The 17,802-nt window shown below is 40.2% G+C and overlaps 1 protein-coding gene across 2 annotated transcripts in view; it reads right to left on the reverse strand.

The window, feature by feature from the left end:
- SOX5 (SRY-box transcription factor 5) overlaps window positions 1-17,802 on the reverse strand; it is a 611,216-nt gene that overhangs the window by 376,618 nt on the left and 216,796 nt on the right. The window lies entirely within an intron of this gene.

A 17,802-nucleotide genomic window follows, 5' to 3' on the forward strand; every position in this document is an offset into this window, starting at 1 on the left:
AAATAAGAGATATAAAGGGGGGTGGGGTGGGTAGAGGAGGGGGTGGATATGGAGCAAAAAGGAGTGGGAGAGAGAAAAAAGCTGGCTCCTCTGCAGCCACTCACATAGAGTGTGATCTGCACTGTGGCAGCAGCACGGCAGGGTTTGACACCACTCTGGTCTGCTGCACCAGCCCTGGGTCCTCACATGGCAGACAGCTTACAAAAATCTGGAGAGAGAGAAGGAGAGGCTGAGCAGGGCAAGGAGCAGACTTGAGAAAAAAGCAAGTCTGCCACCACCCCTTTCACTGCTGCAGGAAGACCGTGGAAATCCTTATAAAGAAAAGGTAAAAAACATCCCATGGAAGGGCAGATTTATTCCTTTTTTTCCCAGGCCTGACTCAGGGGACCAGCTGGTATAAAGTCTTGGAGTTTTGCTTTTAAAGGTTTTGGCCACTCGGGATACAGACACCCTACCTGTGGTGGAAATTCTTCCTCTCTCACACCACAGCTGGACCCTCCAGCCAAGAACTGCTCTGGCCCAGTATCAGCAGGTGAAGGTCAGCTTAAAAATCTGGGGTTGATGTCTACCAGAGGTTCCCAAACTCTTTTCCTTTGGAAGGAAATTTCCCAAGCTCTTTTCCTTTGGAAGGAAATTTCCTTCCCATTTCAGGAAGCCAATACTGTCACCAGCAAAACACTACTGATTTCCTTACCAAACTGCATCTGTAAACATCTGCCCACGTGAGCAGCTGGGAGTTCCTGTTTGGTGAGGTATTATCCAAGCAAAGCCTCAAGAGCCACTTGTGCTAAACTCTTTTAAAGCAGGCAAAATGCAATGCTCTGCTGCCAGGGTCTGAATGAAGGTCTCCAGGGATTCCACTGTTTTGAGTCTAGGATCCATGGTGAGCCTTACAAAAAAAAAAACCCAAACCATGTTGCATTTTCTGAACCTGATGCCAATCACAGTGTCATAATTACTGGCTAACAACAAACAATTAAACCAAAGGGAATGGATGGGGAACAAACAGGAAATGAAGCAAGAGTTAAGATTATCTGTTAATAGCAATGTCCCAGAGGAAACAGTAGAAAAGGCATTAATTGTAGAATGCCCCCTCAATGTCTGAATCCAAGCTAGCACAGTTGATTCTTCCCAGGACTGAACACAGGATCAAAAGGGACAATCAAAGTTCACAGCCCTAACAGAGAGGGCAGTCAACAGGTGCTGGAAGGGGACTCGGGAAAATGTTACTCTGGACTTCTCTGCTTCTCTCAGGCAAAAAGCAGGGATTTTAGGTCAGCTGGGGTTTACCCCAGACCTTCCCTTTTTGTTTTATCATTTTTGTCTCCCTGCAGTTTACCTTTTCTTGCAAAAATAATTGCTTTTAAAAAGCTGTTCTGAGACATTTTAAACAGCAACTGCAGTTGGAAATGGAGGAAATAGAGGAACATGTAAACAAGACAGTGACTTGTATAAAAGAGGCAACTGCACCTGTCAATAAAGGATGCACTGAAGAAAAAAATAAGTGTAGGTCTTTTTGCAAGACTGTGAAATAAGAAAACTTTGTCTCAGATTTTCCAGGAGTCTATGCATACTTCTGTAGATTTCTGTGTACAATAACAACAACACTGAACCAATGCAAATCCAAGCCTGACCTTTGTGGGTTTTTTTCCCATCCTTAAAAGCAAATCCATGCAAGCCCATACAAAAATTGAACTTTGTGATGTGAAGGGAGGTCCCAGGGTTCAGCCAGCACCTGAACTGAGCGAGTCAATCCTTTGAGGTTGGCTCTTCTCTTCCTCTCCCACACTTGTGGCTGATATTTCAAATCTATCAGAAGCTGTGAGATACCATCTCTCTAACAGTGGTTGTGGCCACCAACTTTCTTTATAATCTCTCTCCATTTTTCCTATGTAAGAGTCTTAAATGAAGTTTGTTCCAGACTATTAACCTATGACAGAAGACTGCAGAGATAAGATTTCACTGACATATAGAACAAAGAAAAAGAAAGGGTGTGAAAATTGCAATGACAAGGTTGCCTTCATAGTTCAAGATGTATGAAATGAAATGAACTAAAATATCTGACAAATGTCTGGATAACACACGTTGGGCAGTACTCACTTCAGCTGAGTCAATCAGAACTGCATTTAATGGACAGCACAAAAGATTTCATTTACAAACACAACTCCTTAACTGGAACATCTAAAATGTATCCAATATTGTACTGCTTTGAAGAATAAGCAATGTAACCACTGCTACCAGGACATATATTCTCAAATCACAGCATTTCTAAACCAGGCAAAATAAATATTCCATTACACTGAAAGCAATTCAGACTCTGTCTATAAAAGGAAAAGCCATGGCATTGGGAAAGCTACTATGTCACAGTTAAACTGATCAAACAAGCCTCATGGGTTGGACAGGACCAAGCCATCTTTTGACTGCAGGCCAAAAATAATCTTCCATCTTTGGCTGTGCAAGAAGTTTTCATATATTCTAAATGGAAAATGGTTTCAAGCTGAAAATGCCACAATTCTGTAGAAAAAGGATGAGGACTGAAATTAGAGACAGACTGAAGGAAGCAATTTTCATAGTTGCTGTTGTGGAGCAAGAACAAAACAGCAAAAGCAAAAGCAAGGAAAAATGTAAAGCCCTGTGTGCAAATATCATCCTCTGTGGAGAGTTTCTGCTGAAGGGCCTGTGGTAATGCCTAGTTTGACATCAAGCTGGAAAAAGTCTCAAGTTCTGTTTCCTTCTGCACAGCTTAACTGAATACAACCACAACACAGAGGGGTAGTGCTTCCATTTCCCTGAAATTTGGCCCAGTGAGTGACACCCTCCCTTTCTGCTGCAGTTCAAAATTATCTGTTATTTAATGTCTTTCAGGCCTAGCTGGACACCCTCCCTCTGGGATCCTCCTCTGAGGATCACCCCCAGGAGAAATGGGATGCTTCAGGGGTTTGCAGTTCCCTCCAAGGGGCACCAGGATTCATGGATGCCCCTTGCACCCTCAGAGATCCAATGCACTCCAACTTCTGCTCTGCTTCCTCTTTTCCATTCCAGATTGTCATACAGCAAACATATATAACCCCATGAAAAAAACATATGAAAGAGAAAACAAAAAAGCAGCAAAGCAGCAGGGTAGGAGAAATACTACATTGTTTGTTTTTGCTAGGGAGCAGAACACAGTCTATTGCTTGGGAAAAAAAAAAAAAAAAACAAAAAAAAAAACAAAACAAAAAAAAAAAAAAAAAAAAAAAAACAAAAAAAAAAGAAAAAGGAAAAGAAAGGAAAAAACCCTAAACGAATGGGTCTTTTTTTCCATTGTTGTTCATGACCATAATTTAGCAATGCATTTACTAGCCACTGTAATCATCAAACAGGCTCTGACAATTAACAAAAAGACCATGAAAATGAAAGTACTGAAATGGAAATGAATCACAGCTTCACCACAGCAGAAAACATCTTTCTCAAGAAAGACAGACTAGAATGAACACAACTCCAAGTAAATTACATATTAATTAAATGAATTAGCAGTGTTGCTATTGTCCCATTTGGCTACTCACAGGCGTTCTACAAAACAACCCTCGCAGCTTTACGAGCTTCTGTCTTTTCACCACATACTTGTGTAATGCCTGCTTCCTCACTGGGATTCCTATTTCCAGTAGCTACTGGATGACAGCAAATCCCTCCATCCATCCCACATCAAATCAGCCCTGCACAGGCAAACTCCAGCAGTTATCCCTCCACCGTGCCAACCTATGCCTCTTTTTGGCAGAGGGCCTGAATAAAACTGCTTCCAGTCTGTTGAGTGTGGACAGGATAATGCTTTATGATAGACAAGGCGAGTGCGTTCCTCCTGTTCGGCTTTGCAGACACCCTTTAAGATCTATATGCTTTCATTAGAAATCCATATTATATGAGGAAAGTGTTAGATAAAACCAAATTAGATTTCAAATGCTTAAAATGTCTATTTTTGAAAAAAGTTCACAAGAACTTCTGGCTTATATAAGCAGTCATTCCTGTATTAACTACAGAGTGGCAAACAACCTTCTGAAACCTGCTGTAAGACAGATTTTGCATCATTGCTAAGGGGCCAGCCAGATTCTTTGTGGTCTTCTGCTATGGGAGTGTATTATATTAAAGAACCTGGCTTCAGGACCTTTGCACATTAAAAAATTAAATGCTTAATGGGAATGACCTTAAAAAAAACTAGTAAAAAACCTAGGGTCCTTGTATAGGCTGTATATCTTATTTCTTTGGTGTGTTGTCAACAGCTTGTCAATAACAAAGGCAATATTGAACCAGCATTTAGAGGCAAAGGAAATAAATACAACCAAACATGCAACTTTGGAGAAATTTTCAAGCATTGTGGCTTTGCAGTTGACAGTTCTTTAAGGGAAATTGGCCTCCTGATGCTGAGGAAATGGGTGGGCCAATTACTAAACTGCTCAAATAATTTTCATTCCAAAATATTGTTTAAATCACTGCCATAATAGGGCAAACAACTAGCATCAAATAACTTGCAATAAAGGCTCAGAATCATGCAGATGCTCTCCCTAGAAGAGGTGGGAGAAGCCTTGCCCTTTCGGCTACATTTTCTGCAGAAACGGCTTAGCATGGATGAGCTCAAATTAAGACAGAACATACCTACTGAGCATTTAGTCTTAGCTTAAGCTGGATCTCACACGCTGCAATTTATTACAGCACATAGCACTCCCCTCTGCAGTCCTGTTCTTGGCATAAATGAAGTCACAAATCACCATTGTTTAAGATTATTAAAGGTCTTTTCTACATCAGTGTTATTATTAGCATTTGGGTTTAAATGAATAGTCTGCCATTTTTAAGCTACAGTCAAATAAACGAGACTCCTAATTCTGCAGGGAAAGGCAACCCCACACTGTCTCACTTGAATAGAAGGCCAACATGCATTTTTTGGCTACGCCTGTCAGTTTTCCCTGACTTGATAAAGAAAATTCAAATGCCTACAGACAAATTAAAGTGGGAGCATAATGCATTAAAAGAGTACTTGTGGGATGTTGACATTCAGATATGAACTTCACACCTTCATTTTATCCTCACGATGCAGTAAAGTACAGTCCTACATGCTGAAACTCAGCAAACTCCAGGGAGACTCACTAGGGCTGGCACTGTGCAGCTCAGCAGTGCTCTGGAATTGTTGCCTATTTCACATGAAGGAAATATGTGTGTAGTAGAGATGCATTTGTTTTAAACACTTATTGAGGCCACAGCACTGGTGTATTTTAAAAGAGACCACATCCCTCTGTAGGTAACAGCACAGTGGGTTGGGGTAGAGCCAGTCACTGTTTGAATCTTCAACCTCAATTCTCAGCTGAAGTTCACTTCCAGGGGCAGTGAAATGTTTAGCAGCTTTTTCTATGGTTTTATCCTCCTCTTAGACAACAAATACCAAGAACTGCCAGAGGAAGAGTGTTTACATGACCAACAAAGTGATCTGGGCTTCACGGACCAACTGAGAAATTCTGTGCTTCTGTTTTACACTCCAAAAGACAAAATGCTACAGAAAGAAGTCATGTGCACTATATACAAAGCAATTCATGAGCCCAAATGTAAATCTTGTTTTATCAGATAGCTTGGCTCTACAGCTGAAGTTTTTTTTTTTTTCTTTTTTTTTGAGTGTTGTGGATGTGTTAGAAGGATGTATTTCATATGTATAAATTACCTCCTGCCTTGTAAAGTTATCATGAAAATGAGATCGTGCTCCAACTCAAGCAAACCCAGAGATAAACGAGACAATAACAACAACAAAGAAGATCAGCCCTTCCACCTCCCTGTATAAATAGCTTGAATAGTCTCCTGCATTTCAAGGGTTCTTGTCACTGATGATCTTTAGGAGCTTGTAGCTGAACTCTACACTTCAGCAATGAGGACATCCAGTGGCAATCACCAGTTAACTTATGTGATGTGAGTGCTTTCTGAATTTGGTATCTGACACTATTTTTGTTCTGCTTACATCTGCATGGGATGAATAATATCCCTTTTCTTGTTTGGTGACTATTTTTCTTGAGCTAAATTGCCTATTGACTCTAGCCTGAAGCTAAACAAAAAGGGCAAATAATACAGCAGAAGCCATTAAATAATGTATTTTTTTTTGCCTATCATTAACATGAATACCATGTGCAATTTCAATCCCTACAGAAAAGCCATAACAATCTCTGACACTGGTGTAGAGCAATTGCTGATGAAGACTGACTGCTCTAGCAGCAGTTTTTCTTTATAAAATATTTTATCCATTAAAACACCTGGAGAAAGCCCAATTATTTTCTGTAGCAGACAAGCAGCAATTCTAGTGCTATTTCATAAAAGAGGAAACTAAGGCAGAGAGCTGAGGCTGCTTGGTGAGACAAAGGCTGAAGTGGGATTAGAAGGCAGGAGTCTTCTTCCCAAGTCACATCCACCCTGGCCCCACCTGCCTTGTTTGTTTAGCAAGAGCTGTGTTGTACTGAAACAGTGCAGGGTGAGGTTGGAAGGATGCATGCCTCCATTCCATAATCATCCTCTCTTCAGGACACTCTGAGCAAATCCCTGCTTGGCACTGTTGCTAGGACTGCTTTTAGCAGAGGGAAGCCAGAAGTTTCCTGTCTCCGAGCATTCATTCCTCTGTAGCCACCTTGCTAATGGAGAGGACAGAAGAGATTTTACTTGCTTTGGAGCAGCCACTGTTTGAAACAGTCCCCACAGGGAGAGTCTGGAAAAAGTTCCTGCTCCTCTAACCTAACAGAGGCAAGACCTTGATAGGAACAAAGGACAGAACTGCAACTGCTGAGGGAAGGCAAGAACTGAAAACAATTAGCGTCTTGATGTCAGCTTAAAGAGGGTCACCAAGAGATCAGCTTTCCCTGCATCTGCTCTTTAATTAAAGAGAGGAAGGTGGCAGTGTCCACTGCCCATCACTATGGTAACACTGAAATGCCACACAGCTGGAGCTGCTGCCCGCTCACCAGGAGCAGGATCAGCCTCGAGCAGAGCAGCAATCAAGTGTGGATGAGGGAGGGCAAGGGAGGGCCCTTGGCAGCTGTCCCACACCTTGGAGCCCTTCCCAGCTGGGGCTGTTGGGATGGGGGCCACTGCACAGCCTGCACTGCTCCTGCTGAAGCTCAGTGAGCATTTCACTAGCTGTAAGGTGTTGGTGCTTTTCTGGCTGTACATGAGGTATATAACATACATTAATAACACCCAGCTAAGCAGTCTCATCATTGTAAGCCATTGGCAGGGGTTGAGCAAAGACTTTGAAAACCGACGTGCACCCCAAACTACTGACCCCTCAGAGGAAACTGTGACACAACAGGCACTGTACCAGATCAGGAGCTCTGTCTTCTGCCATGCCACAAGGTGGTCAAGAGAGAATACAAAGTCAGGGCACAGCATTTCCTCAGTGTATCCTCCTACCCTCCAGCAATTCATCAGTGGATTATGTTGGTGTCCTTGGTGGACTTTTTTTTATGTGAAAGACCAGGAGTGCCATGCCAGGAGAGGGGAGGATGAGGCTGTGGGTGTGTGCCTGTCACCCTCTGCCCACTGCTGTCTTTGATCATCACTCATGCTGTGCCTTAACATCTTCATTGATGATTTAAGTTGCTACAAAAATATTTGCCAAAACTATTGTTTGAGTTGTCCTAATAATAGTGATTATAACATTCCTTCAATTAATTACACACAGCTGCACTCACAGCTTTTTCCACTTTCTCTTCCAAGTATTTCTTGAATTATCAGCACTGACAAGAGTTTTGTCCACAGAGATATTGGTCTTGGGGTTTTTTTGGTAGGATATTTGGGGGGGGGGGGGGTTGCTCCTTCTGGTTTCAGTAATTACTTTTGCAATTGCTTTCCTCTTCTTCAAACTGCAGTTCTAAAATAACAACACAAAAATTATAACAAGACCAAAATAACAGAATATCAGTGCAATTAGAGCAAAAAGGGTCTAATACATTTTGCAAATTAACTTACAGCCCTGCAGTTGAGACCCCACCATATATCTTACCTTAGAATTAAAATAATCTGTGTATTTTACTCCTTGAAAACTATTTCTGAACATCATTTCTTCTCTCAGCTTGAGACCTGTCTCAAGAACCAACTATGCTGCATGTATATATCCAAGAGTCTCTGGAGCCCTCTCCAATTAGAGTCTAGGAACAGAGGAATGGAAAATAAGTTTCATTGCATACCAACATGGCAAAGATCCTTCCATTCTTATATTTTCATGCACAGTTTCAACATCTTGCCTTTCAAATATGACAATACATTAACAAAATGATGGGAATATATATTATCCTGCATTACTATGTGAATAAAGCAAAAATTATATTCCCTTCAGAAAAGAACCTGTTAAAAGCCCCTATTACACCAGAAGCAGAATCATGAACAATTGAGTTAATGACTAGCTAAAATATAAAAGACATTTTCAGTTAGGTGATGAAAGGTCCTATTAACATAGATGTTTTTAATGAGCTATTTTAACTTATACCCGGCATTTCTCAGCTTAGATCTCTTTTAGATCTTCTGGTCATTTCTCTCTCATTCTCTACAAACTCTTGGATCTAAACCTTGATTTGTTCACAATTCTTGGCTGTGGCTATTATTATAACACATTGGACTACCAAAATATTTCATTTAACTTTTCGTTTGCATGTGTCATAACATCTGAAACTCTTATCTTCCAAACAAATAAAGGTACATTATAATATAATGTATTTTTTTAAGCATTGCACTAGCTATAAGCTGTTGGTTCTTTTCTGGCTGCACATGAGGTATATAACATACATTAATAACACCCAGCTAAGCAGTCTCATCATTGTAAGCCACTGGCAGGGGTTGAGCAAAGAGTTTGAAAACTGATGTGCACCCTAAACTACTGACCTAAACTGCCTCAGAGGAAATTGTGAACAACAGGGACTGTACCAGACCAGGAGCTCTGTCTTCTGCCTTCTGCAGTGCCACAAGGTGGTCAAGAGAGAATACAAAGTTAGGGCACAGCATTTCCTCAGTGTATCCTCCTGTCCTCCAGCAATTCGTCAGTGGATTACGTTGGTGTCCTTGGAATTTTTTTACACCTTTTCTATTGTGGAGATAGGGCAGGGGAGAGAGCAACCAGAAAGGAACACAGCCTCCCATATGTGGCTGGATCACAGATACAACACTAATGGACATAATAATTATGTAAACACAGTGGCATAATACTCTTCACTGTTCCTTTCCTAATAACTCTTAGCATGCTACTTGTTTTATTCATTGGTACCTTACAGTGAACTGACACTCTTGAGAGGAAAACTAGTTTACAGCTCACCACTCTCTATGCAAAATTAGAATTATTTTTCCCCATATGCATTACTTCACAATTTATACACACAGATTTTTACCTGCCATTAATTTTTTCAACCAGTCACTCACTAGTGTGAGATCCTTCTCTGCAATCTGTCTTGGTTTCAGCGAGATCCTTCTCTGCAATCTGTTTTGGTTTCAACTCCTCGAATAACCTGTTAGAAGCTGCAACCTTTTAGAAATTTTCCTTTTTCAGATCATTTATGGTATCTGTTGAGCAACAGATACCCTAGCAGCACAGGCATCCTGTGAAACTGCACCACTGGTTCCTTACACTGTCAAAACTGTCTGTTTATTACTGCCCTTTGTTTCCTACCCTTTAGCCAATTATTCATCCATAGAGATTCTTACTCCTTATCTCATGACAGGTAAGTTTTTCCAGAAGCCTTTGGTCAGAGACCTGTTGAATGCCTTTTCAAATCAGAGTAGATAACACCAGGATCTCCCCCTGACTCCTCTGCAGAGCTGCAGCAATCTGTGAAACACAACTTCTGTTTACAGAAACCACATTAACTCTTCTGCAACATAACATATTTATCTTTGTGTTTACTAACCCTATTCTTTGCTGTTGTTTCCTCCAAATGGTCTGTTAGGGTGTCTATTTCCCATCTGAATTCCTTTACAAGTCATGGATGAATACTGCCTGGTCCTGGCAATTTGATGCTCCACATTTTGTTGATTTATTCTCTCCTTTCCTACTGACACTGGAAGTTAAGTCAGCTCCTTTGACATGTTCCCCCACCCCTCATTTTCCCAGTAGAGTTCTGGCAGACAACATCCAGAGTATTTTCTGTCAGCAGTACAAGCAGATTTGTGTTCACAGAATCACCCTGTACAGTCTTATCTGGTGCATCCCACACACTTAGATAAATAGACAAGACCTCCCCAATACAGAAAAAACTAAATTTGGGTGCTCAAAATCTAAGCCTAGTTATAAAATTCAAGGTGAAAATTACCCCTGACTTTTGCACAAGCCAAGAATGCTGCATGCAGGATAGCACTGGTGGGAAAAGCCTAAAACCATGCAGGTTTTGTCATGCAGATCTCAGCTCAGTACTTTGCACCAGCTCTATTTCACAAAGTTTGTCTGTTTTCAACAGAGCACCTACTGCAAAATAACACTGAGCAGACTGTATATTAAAAAGCCATCCCACGCATATTTATAACTAATTTATTCTTCATTTCTTCTGTGTTGAATAACTAAATTACAACAGTGGCTCAGTAACCCCTTTTAGTTTAGGAAAGGGCAGCAGCTTCATTTGAGTAATATTTTAGCCCAATTAGTCCATTAGTCTCCAGTGGAGACCAGAGGAGAATGGAAACCAGTGAAACAGGAGTCCTGCAGGATTCCTTTTAAGTAACAGACCTCTGACTCATCTGATATCATCTGGCAGCCCTCATGATCCCTTCAAAGATATTTCAAATTTCCCGAGTGTTCCGCAGAGACAAGAAGCAGGCGTGTGCAAGGAAGAGGCAATGCATTAGCATAGGCCACCATGGATAAATCAGCCTTATAGAGAGTTTCAAACTCCTCATGTGCTTAAGAAGGTTCAAAGTGTCTGAGAATTTTGGCTTCTACTCTTTCCCAAGCCCTGCAGAGCATGGGTTAGTCACAAAGTAGCAGCTTGCCTTTGCACAGGGATGTGGCTGAGTGGACAAGCTGGATGTAGCTGTCCAACTCTGGTTTTATATACATTTAATGAAAAAGTGGCTGAAATAAGACACACAACTGACTATCTTAAAAAAAAAAAAAATCTATTTCAAGGCTTGTTTTAGACTCCTTGCCTTGTAATACATATGTGGCAGCTAGAAGGTAGGAAAAATACAAACACTTGAGATGAAGAATTGGAAGGACTTTCCTGGTTCTAAGTGACAATCTGAAAGTTAGTGACAAGTTTCAGTCAATTACCCCTTCAATGAATGCAGAGAAAGCATCCAAGAAAACCAACACCTAAGGCAGGGAAAACTGCTTCATGTACATATCTGTATTCAGGAGAATTCAAGTATAAATTATTAGCTTAAGCACCTGGAAGAGATTTACTGGACCAACGAGAGATATGATACTTGTGACAAAAATGACATTTCAGTATCACGCCAGAAGGCCTCCTCATTTCTGTCACCGTACAACACCATAAACATGAGACCAGGAATGTTTTCTGTCTGTGCAGGGAAGAATTCAAGGTCCCTGGAAACTGAGGCAAAGAGAAATATCATCCTCAGCAAGCCTTGGAGTATTGTCATCAACCCCAAACACATCACTGAAAACATATATGTAGCCCAAGCCCTCTACTCTTTGAAAGGAATCTAAGCCTCCACATAGGCATGCAGGTGTGCATATGTGGTCTCACCCACATTAAACTGCAAGTTTAATACTCCAGGATTGCCCTTTATACTATAATTTCAGAATATTTTTCTATGAGCAAGTCTCCATATGCATAAGACTGCAAGCACACCTACACTGCTACCAGCACTGAGATAACAAATTCAAGGCTTGCAGGAAAATGCCACTTCAGCACAGTGACTGAAGAGGTGCCTTAGCAAGGGGTTTGTTCTCCAGTTCTGTGCTTTGGTTTAAGTTACATGCACAGAGCTTAAACCAGTAGTCACTGGCAAAAGCCTGCATTTCACAATAGGAATGAATTTTCAATTGGTCTCATCTTTTATCTTTATCATTCAGGACTACGATCTATCTTCTTATCTGAACAAATGTGAAGTCTTTTGCAAATATATATAACACATATACAAGCACTGAAATAAAACTTCTAGCTAGTGTGAGGAAGAACTGATAGTCTCCCAAATAAAAATCATCATTGTTAAAATAAAGCATCAAGCAGTCTGATGCCAGTGCATGAACGATTGGACACTGATTTTATAACTCTCACTCAGAAGAAATGTTAGTTTTAAACTGCATGATACTCAATTTATCTGTCTCATAGGGCTGAAAGGCTAAGTCTGTTCTGATGGGATTTGAGGCTGAGATTTTTATGGAGACTTTATTTATGAATCCCAAACAGCATTTCTGCTGGATGGTTTTTTTTTTTTTCTAATGTTGCTGTTTGCATTTCAAATAATGAGATAAAGAATAACTCTACAAATAAAACCATTGTTAAAACTTTTATTTTGTAAGTATTCACAAGCCTGAACTGCATGTGAAGTTTCTTCCCCAGATGCCTGACTTCACGTGACAGCAAGAGAGGGAGAAAACACGCAGCCCTCATCTCCCATTCATCTAACAGCCACTGAATAAAGGCTTTAAAGAACAAGAACACTAATCTCACTCCAGTCATCATCCAGAGAGTGCAGGGCTCCACACCTCAAGCTCCTCCCCACAACAGAACTGCTGCACATTTTACTGACAGATATACATGCAGAAAGGACAGCTTCCATTTGAACTTCCTTTAAGAACTTGACCCAAATCTCACTCCAGCTGGAAAAGCTACGCCTGCCTCTGCCACTTGTATTGTCACAGACAACCTGTTGTTTTATCATCATTAAAGTGACAAAATGTTATCCTTCTCTGTCACTGCTTATCCTAAAGACATGCAAAGTATTTACATGATGGTGTTTAAGTTATCATGTCCCAAAGATGAGGAGAGGATGCTGCTCTTTACCAGAGAGCTGCTGCAGACAACAGGAAGAGGTAACATTTTATTGTAGGCAGAGCCATTAAGGTATACAGATGACAGCGTGGAAATTAAGATACCATGCTAAAATTAATTTCTGGTACTACAAAAGCTGTAAAGATCACAAATAGGATTACAAAAATAATCTGCTGTTCAGTCGTACACATCTTATATTAATACTTAGATTACGTAACAATAACCCTCTAATTTGCTAGTGGGATATGCCAATAGCTACAGAAAATTTTTTTTTCAGTATTCTTTTTAGAGTTATGGCAAGCTATAATAATATTTTTTTTCTTTATTACAAAAGAATGTAAAAATAAATTACATATTAAACAATTTTTCTACTCCACAAAGGAGCTTTATCTTTCTTCTCAGGAAAACAAAGCCAGCACTACATGAACATTGGGCATTATGCAGCTTCAGCTCACCTGAGAGCTTCTCAAGAGTAAAACCTCAGGACTGTTTTGGTGCCATCATTTGGCCACTATCTGGGCAGTATTTTATGGGTATGGGTGTGATACCCCCAGCTCCTCCTAAGGATATCTCCTGATTTATGGCAGCAGATAGCTGGACAAGCTTCGATGGAGTTGCACATAAATAAAACAGTCTCCTCTTGCATACACAGAATGGAAGTAAATAAAAGGAACACAGATTGGCTGAAAACCAATGTTTCTTACAGACACACGAGCTGTTTCACACAAGCTTCTATATTTCCATGGAGGAAGCCAGCCCACTTGATAGGGACACAGCAATAAACAAGGGAAGGTAATGACCCAACCTGCACATGAGGCTGGCATGGGAAGAAAAAGCTGAGTGTGAGAGGTGAGCAGACACAGGCACATTGAGGCACACGAATCTCTGTATCAATAAGGGGCTCGAAATCAGATTAATTTCTACACAATTAACAAGGCTGTTGAAAGATCTGCTTTACAGCTGCCGCCGCTGCCAGGAGATGATGACAACTGAGGAAATGAAAATCAAAGGAGGAAACAATTACAACAATACTCGCTGAAACTATTTAGAGTTCTCTTAATAAGTCAGCGAAACAAGTAATTGAAAGAATGTATTTTATTGCTGATTAAGATAATAGTTAATTTAGGTCTTGTTTTAAAAAGAGCTCAAATTAACAAATCAGGTCTTTCATCTGAGAGCAAGTGAGAGCTCAGTACATTCTCCTCATATCACACAGTCTGGAGATGCAGAGGGCGTGCTCTGGGAAGGAACAAAGATGAGAAAGAGGTAGGAGACATTTAGGGAGAGGGGGCAGCTAGAAAGGGCAAAGTGCCAAAATACAAATACATAAAAGATATTGACTTTTATTCATTCAAATCTAGCAGCACAACAGTAACTACACCTTGCTTTTCTACACATTATGTTACCATTCTCCCATTCTCCAACCACCACACAAATGGTAATGCTAAACCTTAAGCCTAACATGTAAACTTGTGGCACTTTAAAATAAAATGTTTTATAAGCAGAAACATTGCTTGCTTCTTCTTTCAACAACAACAACAAAATCCATATATCTTTTTTTTCCCTCTAAGTTCATAGAGCCATTATGTCACATCTCTAGATATTATGATTGAGAGATAAGGAAAAATAAAACAGTTAGAAAAATACATTTGCTGTGACTGTTATTTCTTTGAAACTAAGTGAAGGAGCTCAGTTAGCTGCCAGATTGCAAGAACAATGGGAGCCACTGCAAGTTTTTTCTTAAATTTCAAATTCTACACCAGTATCTTTCTCTCTCTCTCTTTTTTTTTTTTTTTTTTTTTTTTTCTGAAGGGTGAAATAAAATAAAAGCTGAAATGTAAAGAGGACTTTCAGGTTTGATAAAGAAATGTAGGATTAATAAAAAAAGATGAGTATGGGCTTTTAAACACTGTGTTATAACCTCATTGTGTTTTGAAAAACTCAGACATATAAAAGTTAATCATAAAAATACTGGCAAACTTGCCTTTGAAGGGGAAGGCAGCAAAAAGTTACAGAACATCAGAGCTTGGAGGGAAAGGTAGAAAAAATTGGAAAAGGGTTAAAATGACTAAGATTAAGAAGGTGCATGACAACCACTCTCAAAGCCCTGATCTGCGCTAACAAAACCATATCCTATGCTTTTGATGAGACACTCACAAATGATTTAGCAAGAGGTGCTTTTGAATTATACCAGTGCTTTTTTGGCAATAAAATGTCTTTTTTTGAGTTTTCATTTGTATCTGCCCTAAGCTGAAAACATCTTTGATAGAAAATAATAACCAGGTTGAAAGTATTTTTTTAAAGCAAAATTTCTCTAAAAGGGAACTTATTGCAATTTTTAGCAAAAATTGATTAAAATAAAATTAAGAATTCAGGAAATACTAAATCTAAGCAATCAAATACAATGCAAAAGAGGCTCCAGATTTCAAGCCCTTTAAATCAAGACAGCCTTTTAAATCAAGACATGGATTTCAAGGAGCTATGAAGCTTATGAAGGCAGAAGTTCTACATTTACCTTCTGCTAAAACTAGGTGAACTCCCTGGATTTTTTTTTTTTTCTGTGTGTGTGTGTTTTAAAGTAGCTGCTTTAGTATATAAAAATACCTATCTTAAGCTGCGTGTTAATTAAAATTCAGACTATCTTTGACATATAAGCTTCAGTCAATACAGTTAATTGCTCTAAGGTCTGTCCTCCAGTGCTAGCTGGGATACTCCAAAGCCTGAGCTCCCACTGGGAAATTGCACGATCCACAGGAGTCACTTTGCACCCTACAAAAGTGTAAAACTTACCCTTCTCAGGGAGAACAAAGTGATTACTTTACTGGTTATTGTCAGAAAAAACCCCAAAACCATCCAGCTTCTGCATGGTGGGAAGAAAGAGTGGGGGAACTTGTGGGATCAACAAAACCTGATGGCAGCCCCGCTGCAGTCCTAATTCACACCATCACTGAACACAGTGCCATGATTTCCAAGGAAAGCAGCGTGTCCTTGCTATATTTTACATCAGCACCACCAAATTCCTAATCCAAAGCTCTGTGGCATTAACAGCAAAGCTCCCATTTCTCTGGGCCATCTTTAATTTGGCACAAAACTGTTACTGGCAGTTACTGTCTTCAAGAAATACCTTTTGCCCTGAAGAAAATACACATCTGAGTAATATTCAGGTCCCACATCTGAAACCAAACATTCACATACAGCAAAGTGTTTCAGTTTTCCATCTGCCAGGTACCCAAGAAAGAGGCAGGTATGTAATACTCTCATTCCTACACTACAGCATCTACCTAGAGAAATGTCTTTTAAGTTAAAATATTGCTGCATCCCACTCACTTTCTGGCATCCTGCATCCTTTTCCTCTATTTCAAAGGACTGTTAAGTTTGAAATTCCAATTCAAGTTGAAAATAACTCAAATCAAATTAATAGGGACTAGCTCAGACTGAAATCAGAGGAAAGAATTCACTGGACTTAATGAGGACTTCAATTAACAGATGATACAGGATGTTCAGGATGAGAAAATACTTAAGACAGACAAACATACCCTAACCATAAACCTAAACCAGCAACCTTTCAAGACATGACCTATTTGGGTAATTTCAGGGAATGAAATCATCCTCAGCACCTCTAAAGGTCAAACACCAGCAAGATACAAATAGCACATTCAAGGGCAAAACCACCTAACAGGAATCAACCTTTTTCATGCAAATGCTCATGACTGGTGGTTCTCTGCTCCTCAACCCCACCTGCCAGCAGCACCAATCTGGGACCTCCCCATGTCCCAAGACTGACAGAGCCCCACAAAGTGCAAGAACCTTGAGTCTGAATGCAGGTGTCCTGGTTTTGTATCACAGAAGTGATGTTTTAAGAAAAGTTGATAACAGTTTACTCTGTGTCTGACAAAAAGAATTAAAAAAAAAAAAAATCTCTAATCTCAAAAAAAATAGAAGCTCAATATCTCAAATTAGCGAACCAAACCAACTACAACAGGGGGCCACCAGCTGTGCCCATAATGTCCTTTAGCTGGTGCAGGACACAGCTGGAACATGAGAAGTAATATCTATACATAGCTTTACACACAGAGAGCCCAATTTGGATACATGGCACTGTGAGTGCCACTTGACAACCTGCTCCATTTTCTCCAGCGTTCTGCTCCGGTTGACCCTAAAGATGGGTCTTTATCCACTTCACAGAAAACCTGCTCTGAGCACTTTCAGAGGGCCCACAGAAATGAGCTGCTTTTGATTTAGGCTTGCCACTTCGCACAGTTTTCTGCCTTCAGCAGGGCCCACCCTGCCACAGAGACAAGCGAGGTGCAACCACCAGGCCGAACAAAGAAATCCCAATGACTCCTGCTCATTGCATTGCTAGAAATGTTGCCCCAGGAAAGGAACTGTGAGCCATGGAATGGCTCATTGGCTGTACACCAAAGATGTTGGTATACACCAATGCTTTTGGTGGGTCAACACTATCAAGTAAAATAATTAGCAGCAAGATACTGGATCTTCCATCTCTCAGGGAGCAGTGCAGTTCTGCACGCTGCTCTCCCCAGAGAGGCTGCAACCATCAGACACAAAGAAATTAGGAGTCAAAAAAAAAAAGAAAAAAAAGTGGAGGATTTCTTTCATAAAATTTGTACAGCATAATTGTTTTATTAATTGTGAAACGAGAAGACATATTAAGCACCGTGTGGCCTGGGAGTGAGAAATTCAAGAGTATCTTCTGTATTTAGGGAGATAAAGAGGAGATGACTACGGTGTGAAATCAGGAGGAATAAGAAACTGGCTTCCCCTTTTAAGAGCAGCATCAATTAAACCCAGGGGAGGCGGGTGCAGTTTACTAGTTAATTAGTCCAGGGATGTGGTCCTTTCA

This window comes from Vidua macroura, chromosome 5, assembly GCF_024509145.1.
Source record: "Vidua macroura isolate BioBank_ID:100142 chromosome 5, ASM2450914v1, whole genome shotgun sequence".
Lineage (NCBI taxonomy): Eukaryota > Metazoa > Chordata > Aves > Passeriformes > Viduidae > Vidua > Vidua macroura.